We start from the raw sequence: 13,563 nt of genomic DNA, 5'->3' as shown, positions 1-13,563 counted from the left end.
TAATACATCTGTAAGTCATTGAAAATGGGATGGAATAGCTAATGCTATAATAACAGCATAGTGAACCATTTCTAGCGCTGACAAAATAGGTATAATTGCTTGCACTACATTTCAAATTAGAACCTTACCACAAAATTAACTTATATAGTGTAGCCATTGTTTGTATAAATTGAAGGGCTCATTACTGCTTTTTTTCCCCCAAACATAGATCCTAGTACTTTTATATATATATATATATATATATATATATATATATATATATATATATATATATATACGCAGGTATCTTTAAAAAGTATCAAGTAACAAGGCATTTAACTGGCTTATTCCCTTCTGCCAAAAGTGGAAATCGAAGTGAGTGATCCTACAGCTATCACTTATTTATAAGCACTGTAGCCCAAGATAGTGAACAGAAACAGTTACGATATGCAAAATAATACTGCGTTTACACATGCAGATGCAATAAGGAGACTACTGCTCAAGAAAGCACACAGTGTACAATAACACTTAGCGACTTTGCCAACATTAACAAGCATTGCTGCCTTGGATGGTTTCTGCATTGCGTTTGTGCCGGTGAGGGAGTATAGGTGTGTACAACAAGGGTGTGTACAGTACATGGGCAAAGACAATGAAGGACAGAAAGCAAGCTAGCGTTTATTTTTTTTACATATGATTGAAGCAGGGTGTCTCCAGACCTGAACCCCAATAATGTCAGCACTGGGGACCACCTGCTTCTGGAGACGCTTACCTACGTAGGGGGTGCTGGTAGCTGCTCCGCTCACATAGTGGCGTAGTTTCACCGGTCCCGCGCAGTGCTGTCCAATAGGGAGCCGGGAGATCATCAGGTTCAGCTTCCTGTCGGTCCGCATGACGCAGGCGCTTTAAATTTGCAGAAGATACCGGCACCCCGTTCTGAGGTAAGGATCTCAGGAAATCGGGGGTCCCCAGAGCTGAAATCAATGGGGATCAGCTCCGGAGACCCCCTGCTTCAACCCTATATTAAAAAGCATGAATTGCTCCTTTAAGCAAACAAAATAATGGTGTAAGGCTAACAAGAAAATAATGACAGGATAAACCCAACGCAGCCATATACCAGGACAACCTCTATCCATCGTCAGCTTAAAAGTATATATATATATTTTAAAAATCACACAGTTTGCCACTTAAAACCCCCCAGAGTTCTGCCACCTTTCAAAAAGTACAAGCTTAACACTTCCTTTGCAAGTTTCTTACTCTCTTAGGAGAAGGGATAACAAAAGAGGGAACCCCCGCAACTGTCTAAATGTAAATGTGTCGGTGCTCCCTACAGTAGGTAAGTGCATATAACAACAGACCGGAGAGAGGGAACCTAGTAAGGGCACTATAAACACATAGGTGGTATGGTGAACACTTTAAAACATACACTTTATTCAAATAATTTTTAAATAATGGGTGATAAAATAAGAATTAAACGTTTAGATCCTTCATATGAACACTGAATGTGGTGTTCTGGATCAATGAATGCTGACTGCAAATATCCTCTATTAATGTATGTTGCAGTTTGGACCAGTGAGTATGGCGAGTCACTGTCCAAATGAACCAAAGCACCCTAAATGTCGCTGCTGTAACAGTATGTGCCAGTATAAACAATCCCTAATACGCAGAATATACAGCACTCTAGCATACATAAGGAACCTAAGCTGTGTACTAGCTATATTAATAGCCAGGATCCCACTCATTCAGCCAGTCACACTACCTCACTGTTTTTTGGCAGACCTGGCTAGGGTTCCTTATGTATGCTAGAGTGCTGTATATTCTGCGTATTAGGGATTGTTTATACTGGCACATACTGTTACAGCAGCGACATTTAGGGTGCTTTGGTTCATTTGGACAGTGACTCACCATACTCACTGGTCCAAACTGCAACATACATTAATAGAGGATATTTGCAGTCAGCATTCATTGATCCAGAACACAACATTCAGTGTTCATATGAAGGATCTAAACGTTTAATTCTTATTTTATCACCCATTATTTTAAATTATTTGAATAAAGTGTATGTTTTAAAGTGTTCACCATACCACCTATGTGTTTAGAGTGCCCTTACTAGGTTCCCTCTCTCCGGTCTGTTTTTTTCTCTTAGGAGAAGGCCTTGCCGAGAGGCGGACCAACACACTGGCGCCATGTCTATAATGTGAGGTTGTAGCGTCCCACAGCCATGTCTATTGCGTTAACATTGCAGCAATTCATTCCATATCATATCAAGCCCCGCACCCGCTACATAAGAGGCACTGTTAAAAAAAAAAAAAAAAAAAGGGTTAATTTTTCATTTTTTTTACCCCAGCCATTACTATCTGAAACTGAGAGCAGGAAGCAGAGAGGAATAGGGAGGAATGTCTTTGCAAAGAATTCCAGCCTGCATACTCTGCCTACTGAAGTACAAGGATGTCATTATGTGCAAACCGTTTCATTGGAAGATTGGATTCTCTCCAGAGCTTGAAACTTGAAGGTTCACCGGTGACTTTTCCATGACTGAACCTTTTTGATGATGATAGGTTAACGCGTTTTACATATATATATATATATATATATATTTTTTTTAATCTGAATGTATTGATAACATGAACACTGGGTAATGCTTAGCATCCTCAAAATGTTGTAAAGGTGGAAAAACAAACAAAAAACAAAGCGGTTAATGTGGTTCTGAAAGCAAAGCAAGAATAAAGCTTCACAACACTACTGTCTTTGTCCTGTTTAATGCATGGGGTCTGGACAAGCAACCCATTGTTGGCTCATTTAAACGTGGCACTACCATTGAAATGGAAAGTGGACAAATGTACCTGCATGTGCGGGGAGGGAGGGAGAGAGAGGGGAGAGAGAGAGGGGGGAGATAGAGAGGGGGGGAGAGAGAGAGGGGGGAGATAGAGAGGGGGGGAGAGAGAGAGGGGGGGAAGAGAGAGGGGCGAGAGAGAGGGGGGAGAGAGAGGGGGGAGAGAGAGGGGGGAGGGAGAGAGAGAGAGAGAGAGAGAGAGAGAGAGAGAGAGAGGGAGAGAGGGGGAGAGAGAGAGAGAGAGAGGGGGAGAGAGAGAGAGCGGGAGAGAGAGGGGGAGAGAGAGAGAGCAGGAGAGAGAGAGGGGGGAGAGAGGGGGGGAGAGAGAGAGAGAGGGGGAGAGAGAGAGGTGGGGAGAGAGAGAGGGGGGGAGAGAGAGAGAGGGGGAGAGAGAGAGGGGGAGAGAGAGAGAGGGAGAGAGAGAGGGGGAGAGAGAGAGAGGGGGAGACTTATTAGTTCTAGATGATGATTTCCTTGTATATATTTGCTCATGACAGATAAACACCTATGCATCCAGAAGAACCTGTACAGTGCAATGTGATGAAAAACTCTCATTCAAGGCATTAAAGGGACCAATATAAGCAAATAGCAGTGGCATGTTCCACGTGTAATTGATGCATCTATTTCTTCTCGATTATTAAAAACATTTTCAAAATGGTTTTCTTACAGGTGAAACTGCACAAGGGACAGACAGCCTGAAGATGTCAGCTGACGCAGATTGTATATTTGGAAGATTGTATTATGTCCTAAAGTATTTGTTAAACTGTCATTACTGGATGATAAAGAAACATCATTTAAAAATGCTTTTTCAGTCCTCTGAAGTTTATCGGGGAATAAGTGGTGGGTTACATTAATCTAAATGCAAAGACATACACTAGCGCCGCCTATCATTACTGCAGAGTGCTACAGCCGCCACTAAAGTCCATTCTTGCGGTCGTGGCTGTCGCCGCATCTGCAGAAAGCAAATAATTGCCAGGGATTTACACTTAGTTTCTCGTGGTCACGGAGACAATAAATCTGGCTAAATCTCAGCGTTAAATGTGCCTACGCATTTTTTTCTCCAGCTAATCTTGCATGTTAAAGACCATGTCCGGATCTGAGAATGTGCACAAAGTGCTCAGTGCCACGGTTTTTCTTTTGCATTTGTAAAGTGACCATGATGCCATCATTACAGAAACAAAACTGTAGGATAATAAGTATCTGATAAGCAGAGGTTTCAGGGGAGGTGACCAAATTAAGATCTACTCATTTTACAAAAGACACAAATAAATAGAACAGATAAGACTGTACTCTCTCTGGGGCAGGGATTTATTCTCCTATTGTCCGATTTAGGGCCTCATGCAGAGAGCATCGTTATTTCAAAACTCGCCATTTTTTGTTCAATTTCCCTCAGAAAACGGCATAAAATGGCGAGTTGCGAAAAACGCGCCATTTTTTTATTTCTATGTTTAAAACTCGCCTCGCGGCTGGCGAGAACCTCCATCGCGCCATTTTTAAAACTCTCCGAATGCAGAGAGGTGCGAACGGCAAGTAGCGGCTGTTCGCGCCAAAAAAAGGCGCGATTCTCGCATTTTTGCCGCGCCACGAAAATATGGCAAGATGGCGCTCGCCGCCTATAGTGAAGGGGAAAAAAAAGGCGCGAATTTGTTTTTACACGTTTCTGAAGCGCGCATCTCGCCAATTTAAACTCGCCACACGCATCCATGTTAAACATAGCAGAATTCGCACTTTTCTGCATATGGAGAATAAAACTCTCCAAAAAAGCTACTTTTTATGAAATTCGCCATTTTTAAAATTCTATGCTCTCTGCATGAGGCCCTTAGTGTTTGTTGCATGAATTGCATTATAATTCCCTGCATTGTATTCTCTTTTGTAAAACACTGCATACATTGTTGTGCTATAATATACACACACACACACACACACACACACACACACACACCTCTTTAAAGGTACAGTTCAACCTAGTGGTTCAAAACATTATTTTTAAACAACGTAGGAGTGTAATTGGGGTACTTAGAAAGGATTCAATCACTCTAAATTACAGTAGCTCTTATTTGTATCTTGTTAAAAATGAATGTGTTTTTCATTTCTTCTGGAACACTGGATATAAGCCACGTACATTTATCTGTTTGACTACTGACAGCACGCTGATTACTGTGCAAACAGAGCAGAAATAATGTTATACGTGGGGGCTTTGATAAATAGTAAACAGTACTACCAATGAAAGGAGTTAGGTAAAGATGGTAAAAACCTTCCCATGGTAATGTTTTTTTTTTTTTTTTAAGGTGTCAAACTGCTACATGAAACCAAACCTCTCAATGTCCTTAGTTAATTTTCATCCCGAGAGACTAACCTTAAAGCAGTATTAATGCCAGCACTTTACAAATACATATATTTTAATATATGCAGCATTAGATTACCTTTAATGAAAACTAATTGCCCACGCTGCCGATTGATTCGTTCTCCCGTGATCAGCAAAGATCCTGCTTCCCCAGGTTTGGCTGACTTCAGTTTCAATCAATTCTTCAGTCAGTGTAACTCAGCAATAAAGAGAACAGGCTTGGTATTTTGTCCTAGGCAGCCTCCTTTTTCCCCTCATACCCTCCCTTATCTTGGTGGTTGTGGGGCTATATGTTATTGATTACCCTTGCACAGTTAGGATATATTATTTTTCACAATTGTAAATTGATTCACAATTAATTATTGTAATCATCACATTATAACAATAGGTCGAGCGCTTGTTTTGTAGTTTAAGTTCTCTTTATATCAGTGTAACTCAACAGCTACAATGTAACCTATTACTAAAGTAACATTGTCTATTGTTAGGGCTCGATTATACTTGCTCCGGCTGTGCGCACGCGGCCTCATGCACGCGCGAAACCTGCACTTCAGGCATCGGGAGGCGTGGCATCACGTGAGCGGTTCGCCCTCTTTCGCTGAACCGCTCACGTGACGTGGGAAGAACAATTTGAAAAGTCTGTTCAAAATGCAAACGCTCCATTGACAACATTAATTTGTTTAGACGGCGCGCGAGCACTATGACGCCCAACACTTTCCTGATTGCGCTCATTTGTGCCATAGATCTTGCACTGCTGGGGGGGGGGGGGTAAACCTGCAATAGCAACCTAAGGATGCTCAGTACATTAAAACTCATTACAAATGGCATTAAGTTGGTATATTTATTTATTTTAAATGCAGTATTATCTAATATTACTGAACTGACTTAAAAAAAAAAAATACAAAAAGGATATTGAAATGTTTTACCCCTTTGTGATTGCATCTTTCATGGAAAACCACTTGCATACAAAAGTGTAATCTTTTCTGCCTGCACGAGTACATGAGACAAACCCCTTCACTTCAAAAAAATGGACGATAAGCGTTGGTGTTGAAGCACATTAAATGAAAAACATAATTGCTGCAATCAAAACATTTTGGTGAAGATCCTAAAATGGTAAATAATTTTTTTTTTTTAAATCTATATATCCTTTTTTTAAAATAGGCTTTAAATCACAAATGGGGTGAGGTGGGGGGAACCTTGTCTACAATACATACTTTCTAGGCTCTGTATCCTCTGTAAAACACAATATTAAAACACGGTCCAACTGTAATGTTTACCATACACCGAATTATCGTTCAGGTCCCAGAACACAGAGAAGAAGAAAAACAAAAAAAGTAGAAGATCAACAGGTTCAAGGTTATAAGGCAGGGAGAGAAGAGAAACTAAATGGGGAACAATTGGTACTTTTTTTTTGTCACATCAATTTCTGATTCACTGCGCATGTACTACAGAGATTCTCAAAGAAGAAGAATGTACAGTATTTACACAAAGTTATTTTGCGCTCCAGTACTTTGCTGAAAATCATTGTACAAATATGTGTTCATATACAGGAGGAGGTTTGTGACCCCACATGAGTTACTACAAAGTGTAATGGGTATTCTACAAACATGATCAATAGATTTAAAAACAAAAACAAAGAAACATTTTTTTCTTATGCAGTTTCCCTTATAAATACAAAACCGCCCACTTTCCAAGTCTATTGCTGTTACGATTTAGAATTCCTACCAAAAAAAAAAAACCTTAAAAATTCAGACGGACAACAAATATTCTGGAATGAAAAATGTTGTATTAGACAAAAGCACAATGACACAAAGGTTCGCATAAAGCATGCGTAAAAATGCAAATAAATAAAATAATCCCCAAACAAAAAGCACGCGGCGCGGGGGAAGAAAATAAATAAAAATAAAGGAGGAGGCCGACACTTTGGTAATGAGACTCATATTTTCTGTCCTTTATCAATTGATTTAATAAAATTAACCCTGAAAACTAATAGACCATAGAAGTACCATACAGTAAATAAGAGTTCTTGCATGACACCATGCAGATGTGTATTATATCTACTATTCATCACATTGTTACAAGAAACATTCTGCTAAAAGCTCAGCACTTAAATCTGACACAGCAAAGATGTCTCATTTATGTCACAGTGCTGCCACCTAGTGTCCACATTTGTTTGAGCAGACAAGGGCCTCCAGACTCTCAGTTTCTAGAAGTGATTCATTGTAGGCACACCGGGTTACCAGGTGTCCAGAAGTGAACCGGACAAACCTGTATTTGGACACTGTCCAGTAAATAAGAGGTAATACTGGACATGTATGTGTATACCGACCGGTATTACCTCTCTGGACATGACCTGCCGGCTTTGGGCCGCAGGATTTCCCAGAGAAGGAGAGAGAAGGGGGGCTGGGCAGCTTCCTCCACTCTGATTAGCTGCAGTACTCCGCAGCAGCCAATCAGGAAGAGTTGTCAGGAGCCTGGGGGCGGAGCCAAGGAGAGGAGGAAACAGCAAGGTGTGCGCGTCGCACTTTTCACCATTGTGTCCAGTATATTTGGAGAACCCTAGCAGTGATTGGGTTCGTAATATATTTTCTGACAACACAATGTACAGTACAGGCAGTCCTCGGTTATCCAACGGAATCCGTTCTGGAAGTAGCGTTGGATAGTGAAACCGTTGTAAAGTGAGTCCCATGTTAATCAGTGGCGGTGAGCGTTGGATAACGCATTAAGGCGTCGAAAAATGGCCCGTAGGGTTGCATTGTGAAGCGTTGGATATGCCATTCGTTGTAAAGTGAAACGTTGGATAACGAGGAATTCCTGTATAGAGCTGTAAAAAGTAAAACCCAAAACATGTATCCAAGCCAAAGAGCTTACAAATGAAGGACTCAGAAATGAAACACGACAGGAAATATGACAACGAATAAGGTGAATGAAGCCTTGCGATTTAAGTTTTGATCCAAGACCATACTGAATAAATTCCTACGGAAGGTATTTTTTTGTGTGTACCATTAAAAAGGAGCAATATCTTCCCGCTTTATTACTATTTTAAATATAAAAGCCTTTAACAACCTTTAATGCTAGGTTGTATGCAATTAAACGGCCAGAGGAGAAAGTGACTATTTTTGTGCCCGGGGAAAGTTCAGACAAGTAAAACTGTAACTTAACTGTATTTGTAAATCTTGTGTATGTTCTAACTTTCCCCACCCTCTCAATTTCCCTCAAGTAACTACCTGTGGAGCTCCGACTCTCCAAACTCTCACTCTCTCCAAACTCTCACTCTCTCCAAACTCTCTCCAAACTCTCCAAACTCTCCAAACTCTCCAAACTCTCTCTCTCTCTCTCCAAACTCTCTCTCTCTCTCTCCAAACTCTCTCTCTCTCTCTCCAAACTCTCTCTCTCTCCAAACTCTCTCTCTCTCCAAACTCTCTCTCTCTCCAAACTCTCTCTCTCTCCAAACTCTCTCTCTCTCCAAACTCTCTCTCTCTCTAAACTCTCTCTCTCTCTCTCTCTAAACTCTCTCTCTCTCTCTCTAAACTCTCTCTCTCTCTCTAAACTCTTGCCCCCGGACACTGCAAGGGCTCTGGGGCCATTTTTTGTGCTCCCTGGCTGCTGGAATTTTATCTCTGCAGCTCTCTCCTCTCCTTGCATCATCTGGCTGCGTCCACAATCGCGGTGCATATGTACCTTTCGAGCGCAGAAGAGGGTCACATGACCCTTCTTTGACCAATGACAGCCCAACAGTGAATACATTTTATATAACACACACCCTCTGTGGTGCAACTAGAGAATCGCTACTAGCATATTAAGGGCCATGAGTTTGTATTTTATATCATAATTTATAAATAATAATAATAATAATATATATATCACATCACGAGGAAATTACCATCGTTGGACAAAAATGATACTCGACTGGATTCCAAGAGAGATTAAAAGACCAAGACAACGACCAAAAGTAAGATGGAAGGATGAAATCAGAAAAACCATCGGAGAAACGTGGAGAAGAGAGAGGTTTGCAACTGCAGTACCTGGAAGATCATTGGGGAGGCCTTCATCCAGCAGTGGATCGTCAACGCCTAGAAAAATGATAGAGATATATAGACACACACACTTAAAATGATCTTTACTTATTATAGTCTTTGTCGATCCAATGCTGGATGAAAGCAACCACAGTGATCTTCCAGGTACCGAGGTTGCAAGACTCTTCTCCACGTTACTCCAACACATTTTCTAATTTCATCCACCCACCTTACTTTTGGTCATCATCTTAGAATCTATACGAGTACCATTTTTGTCCTACAATTGTCATTTCTTCTTGCGATATGTATGCCCCACTACCATTTTTTACTTCTTCACCCCTGTAAAGATGTTACAGACTTCTAGAAGTTGTAAACTTTTGGACCTCAATTAACATTATGGGTATCCCTCACATAGAAAATAATTTTATATTTTACAAAATTCATGAAGTTTGAATTCACCTATCCTTGTCTATCAGACAATTGCACAACTCTTGTCTGTAACAAGTACAGTGCGAGTTTTATATATAAATGTAAATAAAGAAACATAAGATGTTTCATACAAGTTGTATGCACTTTAGAAGCGGAAAACAGCTAACATGGGGATATTGTCATAAGTTGAAATCTTAATAAATTATAGGATAGTGAACAATTAGTATATGAGGAGCAACAAAGCATCTGTTACTACTGGAAGACACACACACAACTAAGCTGTGCGATTTAAAAAGACATCTCATGACCTCATTTGAATGGGCTCTAAGGTGTCTTCTGCAGTGGAATATGTAGTTATAGTAATGTACATAAATGACTATGCATGAAATGCACTAGACTACCAATGGTTTTCAACCTGTGTTCCATACAGGGGTTCCAGTTTGGTAAGAGCTGATTATTTACGCTTTAAGAATCAATGTTTTTAACGTAAATCAATAAAAAAAAGTTAATCATTGTTGCACTGTCAATTGATTCATTATATGCAATATAAAAGGCTCCTTGTTCATTTAAAAAATGCTGGCTGAGGTTTCATGGGTCATAACACATTAAAGAGTTCCAGGGAAGCATGACAGCTTTATGTAAAAATTCCACAGTTCCCAAGGTTTTAAACCACTGTACTACGCTACTAGAATATGAAATGACGGTTTAAGTATTTATAATAAAATTAATCTAATTGTGTGTGTTTATCAGTGTATTTCACTTATTACAGAATATATGTTTAGGGCAATAGAAGATGTATTTAATGAATTCCTGCAATGCCCTACTCTCCTCCCCCACATAAGCGTTAGAACCTACTGGAGTTCTACCGTCGAACACATCACCCCTTTTCAATATACTGTGAAGTCGTCTTGTACAGTAAACGGACTAGTAGCAAATGAAAGTTACTGTTTGCTATGCACCTATTTCTGCTCTCTGCTGAGAAATTAATTTGTATGCATTGGATCTGTACTTAAGTCAAATTAGAAAACACCCGAATGGTTCGTGTTGACATACAATTCGGTGACTTTTCTTACACCTATAACCACTGACGTGCTGCAACCAACCTCTGGAACTCCCTCCACCAAGGACCTTCTCTCTGTAACGTCAACCCCATGTGAAAACTCTTCACAACATCAAGAGGTGACTACCGATGAGGTGTCCCTCAACTGCAATCTAAATCTCCATGTGAGATGAACAAAAAAACAGTACGAGCGCATGAATTACAGTAAATGTAACTCTACTGTTCATCAGTCTCCCCACGTGACGATTAGATTGTAAGCTCTTTGGGGCAGAGCGTCTTTTCTTCCAGTGTTAAGATATTTATATCTTTATGCATTTACCTCATGTGGATTATACTCTCTAATGTTTGTAAAGATTGAAACTATTTTGAGGGTTAACAATGTAACACCCACTGAAGCTTATTAAATAAATGCCTATGATAACATACTTCCCACATTCTCATGTGATGCAATCTTACCCGGACGTAACTAGGATGGTATGCGAGACACACCTCACTCTGAAACCATTACGCTATTAAGGTAGATGACACCATTGTTAGTCAATAGGCATGCTGTCGAGCATGTTGTGTTTGATTAGTTGAATAACAAGTTTGTGACAGTGTAAAGCTAAATGTCTTGTGTGGAAGATCCCACACAATCAATTTTCTATATTTATTCTCTACAATGTTATATAGAGCATGGGTGCTCAACCCCAGTCATCAGCTGAGCAACCCTGATAGAGGATGATTAGCCTGGTATTAATGTAGCAATCCGTGCTGCTCATTTTAAGTATTTATTTCAGAGTCAAGTTTAGTCCTTTTTTTGAACCCGAAGCCCTCCTTGATTCAGGACCTCTTCTTGCCAGTAATGCAAAGACCTCTGATAATACCAATATCTTTATTCTTATACAGTCATGTGCTCACGGTCAGCTCTATACATCACATTTTCCAGGCACAATGTGTCCCTGCCCTGTGGCGCTTACAATATAATGTTGGTGAGGCACAAGAAGATAAAGTGATTCGCCCAAGGTCACAAGGAATTCCATTCCCACTGAGCTACACCAATCAATCATGGTGTATACTATAATGTTCAGGAAAAAGGGGATCCAACGCTCTACGGTTTTGATTATAATGCTAATTTATTTGTGCCACACAACGTTTTGACCTAAATAGGTCTCTCAAGTGACTAGGCATGCTAGTCACTTGAGAAATACCTATTTAGGTCGAAACGATGTGTGGCACAAATAAATTAGCATTATAATCAAAACCGTAGAGCGTTGGATCCCCTTTTTCCTGAGTATTGCCCTGGAATTACTCTGACAGGTACTGATGCAGCGGCCGCTATTCAAACACATCTCGGCAGCGATTTTGAGTTCTCTGCTGTTCCCCACGCAGCATGAACGCGGCCAATCGTCCCAGGCTCCCGCGCTTATCGCGGATGTTTTGTTTGAATTTCACGGATTCTGTTTCCTCGTTTGCAATAAAATGGATGAATTGTAATGTGTACAGAACTGTGCTACTGTGTCAATTTCATGTTTTTAATAGCCAGAACACTAAAATTCGTTTTTCTGCACTCGCATCTTAGTGCGGGGAGGCTGGAATTCATCCCGCGGTTTCAAATCGGGATTCCGATGTACATGACGCGTGAAGTGTTTGAATAACGGCCGCTGCATCAGTACTCCTTGAACCAGCAGCACCGGTAAACTGTATGTATTTATATATTTTATTGTGGTGTGCAGCATACTCCTTTATGTATACTATAATGTCACAGGGCAAGCCTCTGCCAGCACCGTCACTCACTGATCGGTGTCTGTGAGGAACACTAGATGTAACGACTGTTCTGCACAACAGAACAACATACTGCACTAGAACACAAAACATTTACAACACATCAGTTAGCTGTACTGAGGGTTTTCCCGTTTGCCCAAGATTACTAAAGGCAGAATTAGCGGTTCAGGTTGGCCTAGCCCTTACATGAGCGTTTCCAGTGAGAAGAAAAAGAAAAGAAAAACTTACCCCATTAAAGCATTTCTGAATGCATCAAAAGAGTTGTTCCACATACTGTAGCCAGAGGATGAGACACGCACTCAATATCAAGGGTAATAGAGGTGGGGTACTTAGCTGCCGGTGCGCTGGTTTTGGGGAGCTCCTGTAGTCCCAAATGTTCCAGTACAAAGAAGAAGCAGGCACACGGTCTTACTCAAAAGGAGGTTTAAAATGCCATAAAGTCCTGTAGCAACATAGAGTAGTTTCCAAGCTAAGGAGGCTATGTAACATGTTAAATACTACATGCAAAGATATTGCTAATAAAATGCGTGATAGTGTGTGCGCGCGTACAGTAAGCTGTAAAGTGTCTTCAGGTGCAAGAAGATGTCTAGCGGCAGAAGATTGCTTAGTAAATATTACTCCCTGGGCTACTTTTATTTATTCTTAAACTATATGTATTTCTGATTTATTTTTCTTTTCAACATTAGTTTGTCAAAATGGCAAGCACAAAATTGGGAGGGGATTAACTTCCTTTAGCTTCTACGTTGTGTGGGGTGTTGTGGGTGGGAGAAGACCTGCCCTTTCTCAATCATTGTGCCCTTTAATTCTCTTGATTGGGCCTCTGGAAGAGGAGAGAAAATGGTTAAAATTCACCAAAATAGTAAGTTATTAGGTTCTTTAAATAAAATAGGTTTTGTTTCCTTCTCCATTGTTGAATGGCAAGTCAAAATATAGAAATCATGTCTGCACATCAAACAACAGTGCAATCTCATTTTAGGCCCATGCTATGGTTGCAGAGACTCCATTCTGATTCTGTTTAACCTCTTCCGGATCAAAGTTCAAGTCTCTGTAATTTCATATTTTGAAGAAAACACCAATACAAAATAATGCTTTCAGAGTTGCTTTGAAAAGTTGTAGTGCTCTTAGCAGTGATATAAATAGATAT

At 40.3% G+C, this 13,563-nt stretch overlaps 1 long non-coding RNA gene across 1 annotated transcript; it reads left to right on the top strand.

The window, feature by feature from the left end:
* Nucleotides 1-1,179: 1,179 nt before the first annotated feature.
* On the top strand, nucleotides 1,180-3,557 carry LOC142493321 (uncharacterized). The gene is made up of 3 exons (XR_012801075.1): nucleotides 1,180-1,312; nucleotides 2,324-2,534; nucleotides 3,479-3,557. It is a non-coding gene; the product is annotated as an uncharacterized LOC142493321 (long non-coding RNA).
* The last annotated feature ends 10,006 nt before the right edge of the window (nucleotides 3,558-13,563 follow it).

This window comes from Ascaphus truei, chromosome 4 (assembly GCF_040206685.1).
Source record: "Ascaphus truei isolate aAscTru1 chromosome 4, aAscTru1.hap1, whole genome shotgun sequence".
In the NCBI taxonomy this organism is placed as follows: Eukaryota; Metazoa; Chordata; class Amphibia; order Anura; family Ascaphidae; genus Ascaphus; species Ascaphus truei.
This window is presented reverse-complemented; position numbering and strand designations above follow the sequence as displayed.